The sequence below is a fragment of the Mobula birostris genome, chromosome 2, assembly GCF_030028105.1.
Source record: "Mobula birostris isolate sMobBir1 chromosome 2, sMobBir1.hap1, whole genome shotgun sequence".
NCBI lineage: Eukaryota > Metazoa > Chordata > Chondrichthyes > Myliobatiformes > Myliobatidae > Mobula > Mobula birostris.
The window spans coordinates 169,453,135-169,468,873 of NC_092371.1; the positions used below are offsets into that span (position 1 = coordinate 169,453,135).

The following is a 15,739-nucleotide window of genomic DNA, read 5'->3' on the forward strand; positions in this document are numbered from 1 at the left end:
CATTGACACACAAAGCCTTCAGGCGCGCTTTTACAACTCTCTTAGCCCTTATACAATTATGTTGAAAAGTGGCCCTTTTTGGTGCTTGCCCTGGATTTGTCGGCCTGCCACTTTTACTTTTCACCTTACTACTTTTTGCTTCTACCCTCATTTTACACCCCTCTGTCTCTCTGCACTGGTTCCCATCCCCCCTGTTGTGAACTAACCTCCTCTCACCTAGCCTCTTTAATTTGATTCCCACCCTCCAACCATTCTAGTTTAAAGTCACCTCAGTAGCCCTAGCTGATCTCCCTGCCAGGATATTGGTCTCTCTAGGATTCAAGTGTAACCCGTCCTTTTTGTACAGGTCACGCCTGTGCCAAAAGAGGTCCCAATGATCCAAAAAACTTGAATCCCTGCACCCTGCTCCAATCCTTCAGCCATGCATTTATCCTCCACCTCATTGCATTCCTACTCTCACTGTCGCGTGGCACAGACAGTAATCCCGAGATTACCACCTTTGCGGTCCTTTTTCTCAACTCCCATCCTAGCTTCCTATATTCTCCTTTCAGGACCTCTTCCCTTTTCCTACCTATGTCACTGGTACCTATATGTACCACGACCTCTGGCTCCTCACCCTCCCACTTCAGGATATCTTGGACACGATCAGAAATATCCCGGACCCTGGCACCAGGGAGGCAAACTACCATCTGGGTCTCTGGACTGCGTCCACAGAATCGCCTGTCGGACCCCCTTACTATCGAATCCCCTATTACAACTGTCCTCCTCTTCCTTTCCCTACCCTTCTGAGCTACAGGGCCGGACTCTGTGCCGGAGGCACGGCCACTGTCGCTTCCCCCAGGTAAGCTGTCCCCCCCCAACAGTACTGAAACAGGAGTACTTATTGTCAAGGGGCACAGTCACCGGGGTACTCTCTATTACCTGACTCTTCCCCTTCCCCCTCCTAACCGTGACCTACTGGTCTGCCTCCCATGGCCCCAGTGTGACCACCTGCCTGTAACTCCTCTCTATCAACTCCTCACTCTCCCTGACCAGAAGAAGGTCATGGAGCTGCAGCTCCAGTTCCCTAATGTGGTCCCTTAGGAGCTGCATCTCAGCGCACCTGGCGCAGATGTGGACGTCCAGGAGGCTTGAAGACTCCAGGGCCTCCCACAGCCGGCACCGAGAACAACAAACTGCCCTCACACTCATACTGCCCCTCTCCTCAAATAACAACAAAAAATGAATACCAAATCTTCCTCGCCTCACCTGTTTCCGCCTAAGCCCGTTGAGCCGAAGCCCTTAAGCCTTCACTCTGCTCCCGGCTCACTCCGCAGCCCACAAACTACGCTGCCCGCTGTATGAGGCTCTGTTCCTTTTAAATCTTCCGCGCTTTACTGCCCGACGTCACATGCCTGCACAGTCCCACTTCTCTGAACGCCGACGGAAAAAAAAACGAAAAATTCAAAGACGTCTTCCTCCGCATTCCCACTCCGACTCTCAGACTTCCTTCTTCGAATTATTTGTCACATATACATCTAAACACAGAGTGAAATGCGTCCTTTGCATCAATGACCAATACAGTTCAAGGATTGTGCTGGGGGCAGCTCACAAGTGTTGCTCTGCTACCAGCATCAACATAGCGTGCCCACAACTTACTAACCCTAAGCATACATCTTTGGAATGTGGGAGGAAACTGAAGCACCCGGAGGAAACCCATGAGTTCACAGAGAGAATGTACAAACTCCTTACAGATAGTGGTGGGAGTTGAACCCTGATCGGTGATTGCTGGTGCTGTAAAACGTTTCACTATCTGCTATGCTACCATGCCCCTTGCAATTTCACAGTAACAGTGTTAAAGTCTCATACAAAGCCACATTATTCTTTCAAAATAAGTGTCTGGTATATACTGCAGGTTAAGGTGGTTAAAGAGGAGATAAAAGGACCATGGACCAGTTAGTCTGAATGGCCTATTCTGCTGTGAATTGCAAGTAGTATTTAAACAGATCTATCACAAAGAAAACAGCATCTACTTTCAGCTTACAGTAATTGCTACATCAGTACAGTTGCCACATATAATCAGCACCATTGAGTCATACACCATGGAAACAGGCCCCTTAGCTTTGTGTTTACAGAGGTGCCCATTTAGACCAGCCCTATATACCTGCATTTGACCGATATCCCTCAAACTTTCCTTTTCACCTAGCCATCTTTTAAATGTTATTGTATCAACCTCAACCACTTCTCTGGTAGCTCATTCCACAGCAAGCTGTTCAGTAAGAACAATGCTGGATCCTTTGAGAAGTCAGTGTACTTGTCAAGGAATGGTGTCACAGTTATTGGAGCTGCATCACAGTTAGTGACCCACATTCAATCCTCATCTGCAGAGTGAGTGAGAGTGAACACACACACACGGTAGAATCTCATATATGTGTATGGGTGTGTGAGTGTGCTGGTGATTTAGGTAACTGTGAGAAATATTAACAGACTGAATTACTGTAAATAGATGCTTGATGACCAATAGGCTCATTAAGCTTGTTTAGTCTCTCATTTTTTGCCAAAATACAGTTTGCACTTCTATACTACAATTTCTCTGCCATTTGTTTGCCTATCCATCAGTTTGCATCTTTATGCAGTCCATTGCTATCCTCCTCACTGTCTGCTATACCTCCATGCTTGATGCCACCTGCAAATTTTAACATCCGCACCCAAATTAATTAATACAGGGCTGGAACATTGTTTTCTGATTCATCCTCCAATCACTTTTTTCTAATTGTTACTCCAGTTAATCCATTTACTCCACCAGCCTCAATTTTGCTAACCATCCATTCTACATAGATATAAAGGTGAAACAATCCATCTCCTTCCTCAAACTTCGCCATTACATCAACTAAAAAAATTTAAACAAGGATGTCATAACTGTAAATCTCCAGTTTCCGAACAACTTATCCATAATGCAGGGACTACTGGGAGTTTACAGCAGCCCTATTACAATCTCCATCCCCAGTTCCATCAGCCATCCATAATCAACCCACACAGACCAGGTGAATGGTTTATCCAAGCACACCCAGCCTTTCTAAAACCTCATCAATTTTCATCTCTTAACCTCTACCAGCAACATTCTGTTTCTGAGATAAAGGCTCATTTAAAACATTGTGGCCCTGCAATGCAACATTAATTAGATTATTCTGTTGGATCGTCATTAAATTTCACCCCTCCCCCAATTATCCACTTTCTATTCAAGTGGATGGGGAAATTTTTTGAAAGTTTTTTTTGCATTAATTCTGTTCACATTTTGCTCTTTGCCCAATTTTATTTTCCTATTCACCTCCCTTTCAGTTTGCGAAAGTCTGTTTGTTCTCATTTGGATTATTCAGCTGCATCCATTCTTTTTGTTTCCTTTGCCATCCAGTGAGTTTTGCTTTGGTCCCCATATTTCAACTTCACTTTGCATTTATTCAACAAGACAGCACTATAATGTGAATTTACATAGCACCTTTGAAAACGTCTCCATGATACTTTTTGGGAATAAAATGTAGAATGGAAACATTTTACTACAGTAAAGATGCTACAGGTTAAGTCTGAGAGGCCCTAGGAAGGAATTTCACAAGTTCAGTTAAGATTTTAGGAACAAAATGTAGCTAGAGCAGGGATGGGGATGTTGTACAGTAATAAGGAGATGGGAAAACACTGATACACTAATTAAAATACACACATTATAAATGGCTTTGTTATAATTTTATTCTATGCACACAGTACATACCAAGTTAATACTGGGTGCCAGTCAACAGAGCGCCCCAGTAGTGTAGCAGTGAGCGCAACACTATTACAGCTTGGAGCATTTCAGATTTGGAGTTCCAATTCCTGATGCTGCCTGCTCTCCCCACGGCTGTGTGCATTTCCTCCAGGTGCTTCAGCTTCCTCCCACAGTCCAAAGGCGTACCAGTTAGTTGGTTAATTGGTCATTCTAAATTGTCCTGTGATTAGGCTAGCATTAAATTGGTGGGTTGCTGGTTGGTGCTTTGTTGGGCCTGAAGGGCCTAATCCACACTCATAAATAAATAAATACAAAGACAGAAGGCAAGCACTATCTGGTCTAAGATCAAATAACCTGCTGAAATCAATCAATGCCAAGCAGAATTTATGCCTGGGAATTAAAAACGGCACATGCTAGAAAACTGAAATAAAAATGAACTGAAAGTACTCAGCAGTCAGGCTGCATCTATGGGTGAGAGAATATGTTAATGTTTCAGGCCACCAGATCAGAATTTGTAGTTTTTGTTTCTTTCCTAATCAATCAGCTAAATTTACAAATTTTACATTGTGCCCCGAATTCCTCAAGATCATTTATACTGGCAGTTTCCACAAACTAAGCAGTGAACTGGATGGTCCACAACAGACATCCCACCCTGAAAAAACTCATTTCAGGGAGGTCGCACCATCAATTTGCGGGAGACTCCCAGAACTTCCTGGAGAGGTGGGATGTCTGCAATAGAATAGCTCCTTAGCAGCTAGCCCGCTAGTTTAAATAACGTTAGCTATGCTAATGAATGAATGACACTCATTAAACTCACCTCAACATGTCTTTTACAGTCTTAACCCACCATGGGCAATAGAAAAGTCACTGTTGCAAACAGTGCAGTGAGCAACACTGTCATTATTGTTGACCCCTATTAGGCAGGGGTACACTTTAGTGTAGTCTAGGGTGACGTACGTTTTTTTTTTGGAACACTCTGCCATGGCGCACTCTCTCTCGCGCTCTCAAAAAAATTGATTTCCAGGATATTGTATATAATTTACGGGCATCAGGGAGCCACTATCAATACGCGGGAGACTCCCGGAACTTCCGGGAGAGGTGGAATGTCTGGTCCACAATGAAGAAACAAAAATAGTGCTAGCTCAACGACATACAGAGTTAATCTGTAGGCAAGATCTGCCTTATCACCATCACAGAATGAATGCTATCTTTCTCATTATTTGAATACATAAGAAAAACAGCAAAACAGTGCAAATTCTTGCATTGCTAGAGCACCATCTGCACATGCACATTATATTTTGCAACTATGTTTAATAGACTGTACAGCTGCAGCTGTTATTCCAATTAGGAAAAAAAAAGGTCATTTCATCCCTCATTAGAGTCCGATGACAGTGCCTCACTGAAACCGCGAAAACGCACCAGCCCTTTGTGGTATTACTGAGCTCTCCAATTTGTTTTGAGACAAATCATTTGACTCGCATAGCTTTGGCTGAAAATTAGGTTGTACAGTCCTCTCGTTACGACATGACATACAAATATCTAACTAGCGAGCCTGACAAAATACATACACATCACCATATACAACCCTGTAAATGCCTGCAATAAAATTAATCTAGGGTGACTTGTACATACTCTGATTATAAATTTACCATGAACTTTGAAATCTCCAATTCATAAAAATATAAATAATCAATGCAACACTTAGCTATTTACAATTTTTCATATATGATACAAGACTTCTCACTTAGTATTGCTATGTTGGACACAAGCTTCTTTCCATTTTGAATCTGTCTTCCATCCCCTTCCTTTTCAGTACTACTGAAGCCTGAAATGACAACTGTTTATTTCCCCTCCATAGATACTGCCAAACCCACTGAGATCCTCCATCATCTTGTGTGTGTTGCTTAATCATTTTTCCACATTTCTCTGTCCAATCTTATCAACTGCCAGTTCTATTCCTTTCTCTCTAATACACCCATCTCAATTTTCCTTAAATGCATCAACTTGTTATTTACTGTGGTCATGACTTTCATACATTCATATTCAGAAAAGATAATTCTCAACTCTGCGTTACATTTTAAAGCAAATATCTTGTATTAGCACTGCTTTGCACACAAACAGAATGCTTCTCTTTTGGCAGGTCAACCCTCAATCATTCTTCAAATTGTATATTTAAGTATTTCAAATAGGGACACAGGAGGAATATGAAACTTCACTCCTTTGCTTGTGCCTGGCATGCTGTGCTGTGTCAGTGCCATGCAATACAAGTCACAGGAGCATTGGCAGTTATTTTGAATGATAAAATAGTCCATTAACTCAAATAGTATGAAGTGTACAATCTGTTCACAAACATTTTGAAGCATGTTATAAAAATTCGGTGAATGAATACATTTGATAGATTATGCCAAGTAAACTTTACTGGTTTTAAATAATCAGCTACAATAGAGAACTTCACAAATTCAATACAATGGATTCCGGCTAATTAGGCTGTTGGTTAATTAGGGGAGCCACATATTTGGGAGAATTCTTAAAGAACAAAAACTAAGTGGAGAACACGACCATTTGGTTATTTGGAACACTATGCCGCTTCTCTGGGACAGGAGACTGTTGCTGAACAGTTTATAACTAGCATCAGTAGCATGAACTTGTGTGGCTGTTGGACTACCACGGAAAGTAAACAGTTTTTAAATAGCACAATTTGCATGTGTTTGTGTTCAAAAGCAGTGATTTTTGTCACTGATAGCGAGAAATAAGCAGCAAGACAATTTAGAATTGTTTTGTTCACAGCAGTTTCAAGCATTCAGATTTGGAGATGCCAGAAACAACCGGGAGTGAAAAATGAAACAATTTCACTACTTCAACAAGTTAGGAATGATAAAGAACTTGAAGGTATTGACAATCATCTTGAATGTTACAATGAAAACTAAGATTTAGAGGATGCACTGGTCTAAAACATTGTATGAAGGCAGTCTATTATCTGCACTAAGGTGTCTGTGCTGATTTTGTTCATTTACAGTCAATCAAAAGAACATGGCAGCTTGTTGGTTGTCCATCATATCCAATCATGGCTGTGAAATCTGTGCAGGAGAGTTTTTGAAGTAGGAAAGCTATTGCACTGGGACAGCTCCACTTTCTCAATCTTAGAAGGCTGACTCCAGTGGTACGAGTAGTTGTAACAAGGTGGAGTCTTCTTTGGTTGCAGTGGATAACCATGACTTCTTCAGTGCCTTATCAATTCTGAAAGTATTGCAGAACCACCTTCTTGGCCGTTGGATCTCAATGTTCAGCTCATCTGCCCAGTCCACCAGAGCTGATTTCACATGCTAAAACAGACATGTCCCTATTTCACTGGGGTACGTGGCCCACCGGCTACCCTAACCTGGTTTAGCCCACTGTCAAAGGAGTGTACCAGGGTGTAGCCATTGTCACAGGTTGACAGCTGAATGTCCGATGGGGACCAAAGGTGAGTAAGCTGCCCAGAACAGACACAACAAGCTCCTTCACCAGAGGTGCTACCCCTTTATGGACACTGATACATGGCAGCGTAAATCAGATGAATTCCTCCATTGATAACTACGGTATTATGAAATTATACAGTTTTATAATAGAGGTTCTGGTGGTGTTCTCATTTGTTCTGTATTTTATTTAAATACATAACTTGTTACTCAGTTAGACAATAGTTTGTCTTTTTTTTTAAATACGTTTTTAACTATTTCCGTGACACTTCGACTTATTGGGGCAGCTGCTTAATTAGGCTAAAACATACTGGTCCTGATTTGTCCCAATTAACCAGAATGCACTGTATATACTTCTACAGTACAATAGTAGCTTTTAGATAAAAAATGATTTTGCTGGTTGAACTTTCAGCCATATTTTATAAAAATGTCCAAGCTCACGCCAAATAATTTATATCAGATAGGCAGATATACCAGGCATTACACAATTTTTACATACTCCAGAAAAAGAGGCAAATCTGTTCGGCACACTGTCTAATCCATATTTAGTCATTCTGGATTGACTACAAAAGGGAAGTTAGTTCACCCATGTAACATATACACGTTATATTGCGAGATTCAGCTCTGTGCAGCACATTCTACTTTGTCCCTTACTCCATTAGTGACATTCAGTGGAATGTTGATCAAGTACTTTCACATTAGATCAAAAGTTAGTTATCATGGCCAACCAGCTCAATAGTAATAGCTAACAAACAAAGTAAAAATACTGTTTTATCAAACATTGTGGAAATGCTACTTTAAGTGTTGTGTGTGAGTTATATTCACTGAGCTGTGCACCTTGGTTTTGCGGAATGATGTTTCATTTGGTAGTATACATGCATGCAGTTGAATGATAATAAACTTCAAATTGAAAGGTTCCTTTATTCTCAAAAGAACAATCAGGCACAGCCATATATATTCAGTGACTGAACAACTACAGCCCCTTTGGTAGAGAAATTATCCAATGATTCTGAAATCCTTTAAAGAAATTGCTCCAGTCAGGTGATAAGTGGTCAGCTTTTTATTTATTCAGAGATTCAGCATAGTAACAGGCTGCTCTGGCCTAACAAGCCTGCATCACCCAATTACACCCATGTGATTAATTAACCTACTAGCCGGCACGTCTTTGGACCATGGGAGAAAACCAGAGCACCTAGAGGAAACCCATGCAGTCATGGGGAGAACATACAAACTCCTTCCAGATAGCGGCAGGAACTGAACCCAGTTGCTGGCCCTGTAAGGTAATGCACTCATTGCTTTACTATAGTGCTGTGCCCAATACTTACCTTGGGCAAAATATCCCAACAATTCTTGGTTCTATGTTTCAAGGAAACAGCCCTTTGTCAGTCATCTGTTAAATTCTTCCAAAATTTTGTATGACCTAATGAAATCTGCACTAGTGATAAAAAGCTAATCACATCTCCCACCGCACCCCCCCCCGCTTCCAGAATCAGATTTGTTACCACTGACACCTTGTGAAATTTATTGTTCAACCTCTTTACAGTACATGCCCTCTAATCCAGGCAACATCCTGGTAAACCTCTTCTGCACACTCTCCAAAGCTTCAACATTCTTTCTATTATTGTGTGACCAGAACTGTATGCAAAACTCTAGATGCAGCCTAACAGGACATTTATAAAGCTGCAACATAACTTCCTGACTTTTGAACTCAATGCCTCAACTAATAAAGGCAAGTATGCCATACACCTTCTTAACCATCCTATCAACCTATGTAGCCACTTTCAGGCAGCTATGGAATCTTGATGAAGTCAGTGATGATTGTGGCATATTCATTCAGATCCAAAGATGAATCCCTGAATATGATCCAGTCCATTGATTCAAAGCAGTCCTGTAAGCTCCTTCTCTAACAGCAGGATTCCAATTACTATTTCAAAGAGAAGGCATAGCTGTCAAAGCACTCCACCCTCACCACTTCTCATTGTCATCTAGGTAACAGTAAATACTGCATTACCAATACTTTTTCCCCTAACACCTCCCCAACAAATAGAAGTATTTCTTAGGTATAGGAGACATTACAGATGCTGGGAATCTTGAACAACACACAAAGTTCTCAGCGAGTCAGGCAACATATACGAAGGAGAATAAACAGTTGATATTTCAGACCAGAAAGGAAGTAGGGAAAAGCCAGAATAAAATGGTGAGGAGCTGGAAGAATACAAGCTGGCAGATGAAAAGTGAAACCAGGCGAGGGGGAAAGTGAGTTGGTAGAGGAGAGGGGATGAAATGAGCTGCTGCAGTGGATGGTGGAAGGGGTGAAAGGCTGAAGAAGGAATTGGAGAGGAGAGTAGTGGATTATGAGAGAAAGGGAAGGTGGAAGAGCACCAGAGGGAGGTGATGGGCAGGAGAAGGCGTGATGAGTAGAGAAGCAGAACATGACTGCATCTGTTCCTGTTCCAGATATTCTGAAGTATTCATCACTAAGCTTTTTCTCAGGCAAGTCATGTTAGTTAAAAGCACAATATCAAACAACAGAAAATCTGCAGATTCTGGAAATCCCAACACACAAAATGCTGGAGGAACTTAGAAGGCCAGGCAGCATCTATGCAAAAAAGTACAGTCGACGTTTCGGGTCAAGACCCTTCAGCAGAAGCTGCTGAAGGATCTTAGCCTGAAATGTCAACTATACTCTTGTCATCGCTATCAATAAAAGATAAATTTTCTGGTTACAAACATATACTATTTATGGGTTAAATTTGCACTAGAATATTGATTAGCATGGAAGTACTTTTTAGGCTGTAAAGCACATTAGGAATATCTGAGATTGTGAAGAGTTCTATATAAAAACATGCTAATTTGTTTTCAAATATGGCCAGAATTACCAAACGCAAATGACTAACTTCTTCAACTTCAACATGAGGCAGCACCCTTGCATAGGATGCAAGATATGGGAACTTGAATAAACTTCTGTGTATCAATCTCCTGCCAGGTTTTTCCAGATAGACTAAATTTTGATCACATTCCCCATCAACAGTTGCTATGTTCATTACAGCTGCTGCAAAACTGCATACAATACAAATTGTAACTAATTGTTCAATTGCACAATTGAAAGTAGAAATACTACTTGTAGACATTGAATCTGGCTGTGCAGTTTTAAAACCTGCAGTACTTTGAGGGCTGAAGAGTGAATGTGTCCTGTGTGAGTGCATTCAGGATGTTGAAAGCTGTTTCTGTTTGAATGTTAAATGACCTTTCAAAGTTAGAACACCGATTTGAGATTTGAGACAGGAGTACAATTGTACACACCTCCTGTATTGAACGTGACAACTGAAAGGTGTATTATAAACCTGATACAGCCAAAGAAAGGAAGGTTTGAATAAATTATTTCTGTACATTCCTGCCCTCTAGTTTAGTCATTTGTAATGGAGAGTTAATCCTTTCTGAACCTTTGTGGAGATTTGGAGGTACAGAGGGATGTCATGAATTCTTCTGTTGAATATTACCTCCGGCACTTGCCAACAGTAAATCAATTATGGTTATAATTTTTATCTGTCATAAAGTTATGATTCTATCTTAATCTTTCAGTACTTCAAGAATTCCTAAAATGCTATTCAACCAATTACATGGAGATGGAAACACACTTGTAAAGCGCAAAATCTGACTGCCAGTTTAGTGATGTTTTAATGGTGGGGATTATTGGCCTAGGATGTGAGGAGAGCTTTCTGCTGCAGGATAATGGAATCTTTTATTGCCACCTGGAATTGGGGGTGTTTTCTGATTAACATTCCGCCTGAAAACTGGCATCTCCAATCTCTAACAACGGTCCAGTTCCCTCTACAGCAATTTGATCTTGTCATTCACTGGATAACTACTGAGACTTGATCAACAGTAAAAATATATTTTCATGCAATCTTATTTAACCTTGTTTTTGGGAAATAGGAAAGCAGAAATATATTACACCCAAATTAAATGCAAGCAGCAAGAATCACAACAGAAATTGTCCATGCAATTTGAAACAAAAGGACTGAACATATAGTTATGAACTAAATGTATCCCTAGTGGCACTAAGTAAGATGATGAAATAACGTTGAAGTCATTTCAGTAATTTAATGAATTCCAATAGTGTCATTAACAGTGAAAGCTCAAAATATGCATTACTAAAATTGTTAAAATATGACTTTTGCAGTGCCATATCTCTGAAAGGATTTGTAGATAGGCCTTTACCTGTATTAAGCTTGAGTACTAACATACATTGAATTACTGAATTAGACTTCTGCCCAATCCCTCCCTGCTACCCCTAACCCATTTACACTTCAGTTTGCATGAGATTTTCCTCTTCTTTCTCCTGCCCACTTCATTAGGGCTTTCACTTTCTCTAGTCATCCTGTCCCTCTGCTGTCCTTAGAAGGGCCAACAGAGCCCATGCATCTCTGAAGGTGGCTTTTTCCATTATACCTGGCCTCCTGTAACTTTGTTCTGTTCTTCCAACTCTCCCCAGTCGAAGGACTATAAATTGCCACCCTTAAAGACAAATGATTAAACCAAGGATCACAGATATGAAGAAATAATTTATTCAAACCTTCCTTTACTTTGCTCCCTTTAGCATACCACTGCCATTTGAGGCATCCCAAGATCAACACCGCTTCATGAACACTTGCAATATTGAGTAAGAATCCAGTGGTGCTATATTCCTTAAGCCTTTGACTATCTACAAAAAATGCAGGCATAAAATGACAGTGAGGAATGGTGAAGTGCCTGTCATTTATGGAGAGATGAAAAGATAGATGGAAAAAGTAGGACGGTGAGTAAAGAAGATTGAGTGAATTGCTATTTGTGTGAAAATCATAGGAAATCATGCAGTAAAATTCTCTTTGGTATTTAAATTATAACGCAAAGGATCTGATTTCTTATGATACAAGAGAGTTATGTTTTTTTTTGCTAAAGGTAGCTTGTTGCTTTGAATGTGAGCACAATGAAGCCATAAGAGAATGATTCTCTATGCAAGAATCATAGGGCATCATTGAAAATAAAGAATGCTTTTCACTATTAGCACAGATGTCAATATGTTCCTCAGCCAGGAAATGTGTGACTTACGTGGCTGTTAAGTTTTGATCAGTGGTATTGTGAAGCCACCTGCAAATCAGGATATAGAACCCAACATTTGTTCTCTTAAAAATGAGGAGGCAAATGTTTTAATTCCTGAGCTTTTCCTGTCTACCCATAAAATGATTTGTTGTAGCTGGTGGAAATTGTACTTGTTTACAGGATATTTACTGTATTGTAGGAAGGAAATAGAATTTTATAAAATTGTCCATTGTTTTGGGGATAGTAACCTTTTTTTAATTTGGGGCTATTTAGAAAGGATGGATTGAACTGGAACCATGTAATGCACAGGGCTCTGAGCTATTGTGCATGTAGCCCGAGGCCCTGATGTAATGATTCTGGGTCCTTCAGCTCTGCTCTGCTGTTTCTTCTTCATTTAGAATGGCGTTTTCACCTATTTAATTTAGGGAAAACTATATAGGCTTATTTTAAAAATGAGTAGAATTCAGTACACCTAGTGAAATGTTTCAAATTTGACAATATACTAATAATCTTATTGAGGAAACATTGAAAATGGGTCCTTTTGGAAGTTTAAGTCAAACTTAACTTAGGTAGCTTAAATATTTATTAATACAAATAAAGAATGAGAGAGAGAAGGAAAATAAATCAGCCGTGATGAACTGGCAGAGCAGACTTGTTGGGCTGAATGGATTAATTCCACTCCTCTGTCTTATGGTCTTACTTATTTGGAGTGATGGATTTTCATATAGCAAGAATGTCTCAAGCTAACAACCAGTATCTTATTTCTATGTGGCCTGTAAGACATCTTTGAGGGCTGGTTTACATTTATATTGGTGGTTGGCAGACCCAGGTTATTTTTTCACCAGAGGAAAGGAATGTGGTTTAAATAATGTGAATATCAGAGAGGATGAATAGTCAATCATGAACCTTAATATTGACATTTAAGTAATCTATTACCACTGTTTATTGCTGGATAGTTCCTACTTTATCCTTTTAACTTTGTATGGATTAAAACCTAAAAGGATAATGTACTTTTAAGCAACACACACAAAACATATTTCTTTTGAATTACTCTCACTGCAACCTACAGCATGCAATTTGCCTTTAAGCAACGTACTTTTAAAGCGACTTAATGATCGACTGATTTCATGATCTTACGATGGACTCAGCGGGACTTAACTCTCAAGCAAGCAAATACGGCACCTTTAAACAGACAAAGGTTCATCACCATGGCTGGAAGCGAGTGGGGGGGGGGGGTGAGAGACTCCAAGCCACGTTAAAATGCAGAGCGATAAGACCCACTCTATCCAGCATCTTGTTAGTAAATGTGCAGTCCATGAAGACCGTCATTGAGGACTGAGGTCAAGATTACTGTATTGGAGGGAAATGAAAGAGACACAGAAGCACCTTTGAAATATCTTCCTTTTGTTTCCTTGAACTGTCTTCTCTTCTGTGAAGGCATCTCATCCACTTGCCTATTTAACACCAAGGACCAGTCATATTTTCTAGCTCTCTTTCTCTGGAGCTCTGCTGTTTAAAGGGGTATCACACAGTGAACATTCTTTGCAAGCTGCTCTACAGCACTCTGCAGGTTTACTGCACACATTTAATTCCAGGCTTGCTTTAGACCTCAAGCAACAGCATCACATTAGTAAACTGGTCAATTCAGTAAATTAATTATTGCCACATGTACATGTGAAAAACTTAACTTGCATACTGTTCGTACAGATCAACTCATAACAGTATATTGAGATAGTACAAGGTTAAACTATTGTATTTATTTATTTAGAGGTGCAACATAGAACAGGCCCTTCCAGTCCAATGAGCCAAACTACCCAGCAAACTACCTATTTAACCCTAGCCTAATCACAGGACAATTAACTTACCACCGGCAGGTCTTTGGGACATGGGAGGAAATCGGAGCACCCAGAGGAAATCCACACATTAACGGGGAGGATATCCAAACTCCTTACAGACGGTATCAGAAATTAAATCCAAACTCCAATGCCTCAAGATGTGATAGTGCTGTGCTAATGGCTATCCTACTGTGGCACCTCAACAACAGAATGTAAGATAAGTGTTGCAGAGAACTTGCAGTGCAGGTAGTCAATAGAGTGTAAGGTCATAATGAGATATATTGAGATCAAGACTCCAGTTTATCATGCTAGGGAAACATTTTTATTACAGCAGAAGAGAAGCAGTCCTTGAACCTGGTAGTACATGCTTTCAGGCTTTTGTATCCTTTATAAAAAAAGAGGAGAAGAAAGAATGTGGGTAGGTGGGGCCTTTGATTATGCAGGCTGCTTTGCATTATAAACAGAGTTTCCATAATGTACTGAACTATATCCACGACTCTCCGCATTTACCAAGCTGTGATGCATCAGGATAGGAGGATTTCTGTGGATCATTGAGTAAAAATTGTTGACGTTTCAAAGGAACATGCCAAATTTCTTCAGCCTCCTGAGAAGCAGAGGTGCTGGTGAGCTTTCTTGGCAGTGGCATCAATCTGGTTGTACTAAACAAGCTAATGGGGGGGGGGGGGGGGGGTTCAATCTTATGAATCTAAAATGCTCAACTTCAGAGAAGTTGATATAAACAGGAGCATTGCACCACCCTCTTTACTGAAGTGAGTAACCAGCTCTTTTGTTTTGCTGGCACTGAGGAAAAGATTGTTATCATGACACATGTAACTTGGCTCTCTACCTCCTTCCTGTACTCTGAATTATCATTATTTGAGGTGCTGCTCACAACAGTATCATCTGCAAACTTGTAGATCGAGCAGTTGAGAGTGTATAGGGAGTCGAGTAGGAGCGGAAGAAACAGCCTTGTGGGACCTCATTGTAGAGTATAATTGTGACAGAATTGTTGCTGCCTACCCTTACTGATTATGGTCAGTTGATCAAGAGACCAAAGATCCAGCTGCAAAGGGAGGTTTATATCCTAGGTCTAGGAGCTTGGGGATCAGTTTGCTTGGAATTGTAGAATTGAAAGCAGAGTTGTAGTTAATAAACAATCTATTTTATCACCCAGATGCTCCAGAGATAAGAGTAAGATCAGGGAAATGGTGTCAGCATAAGACCTATAGGTGAACTGCAGTAGGTTGAGATTGTCTGGGAGGCTGGAATTAATGTGTGCCATTACCAGCTTCCCAAAACACTTCATGATGACCAATGTCAGAGTCATCAGGCAGTGATATTATGGCACATTAAGTTATTTCCAATGTATCACTCTGTTGCTGGAAGACACAAAGACACCACAGGCATGAGCAGGATCAATGAAAAGAGACACAGAAGAGTTCATCACTAAATGCTATCCATACAGCGTGTTTCGGGATCCATAACCATATCTAAATTTCCATCTACACAGATCAATAAACAATCACTCAAACCTGATGTGATTTGATTTGGGTCAAGGCTGCAGGATCGGACGGCATCCCAGGGCAGGTACTCGGAATATGCGCAGTGTGTGTGCGCAGACATTTTCAATC

At 40.5% G+C, this 15,739-nt stretch overlaps 1 protein-coding gene across 2 annotated transcripts in view; it reads right to left on the minus strand.

Annotated features, from left to right (window-relative positions):
• The window catches only part of sipa1l2 (signal induced proliferation associated 1 like 2), a 500,895-nt gene that overhangs the window by 454,933 nt on the left and 30,223 nt on the right, over positions 1–15,739 (minus strand). The gene's annotated exons all lie outside the window — the stretch shown is intronic.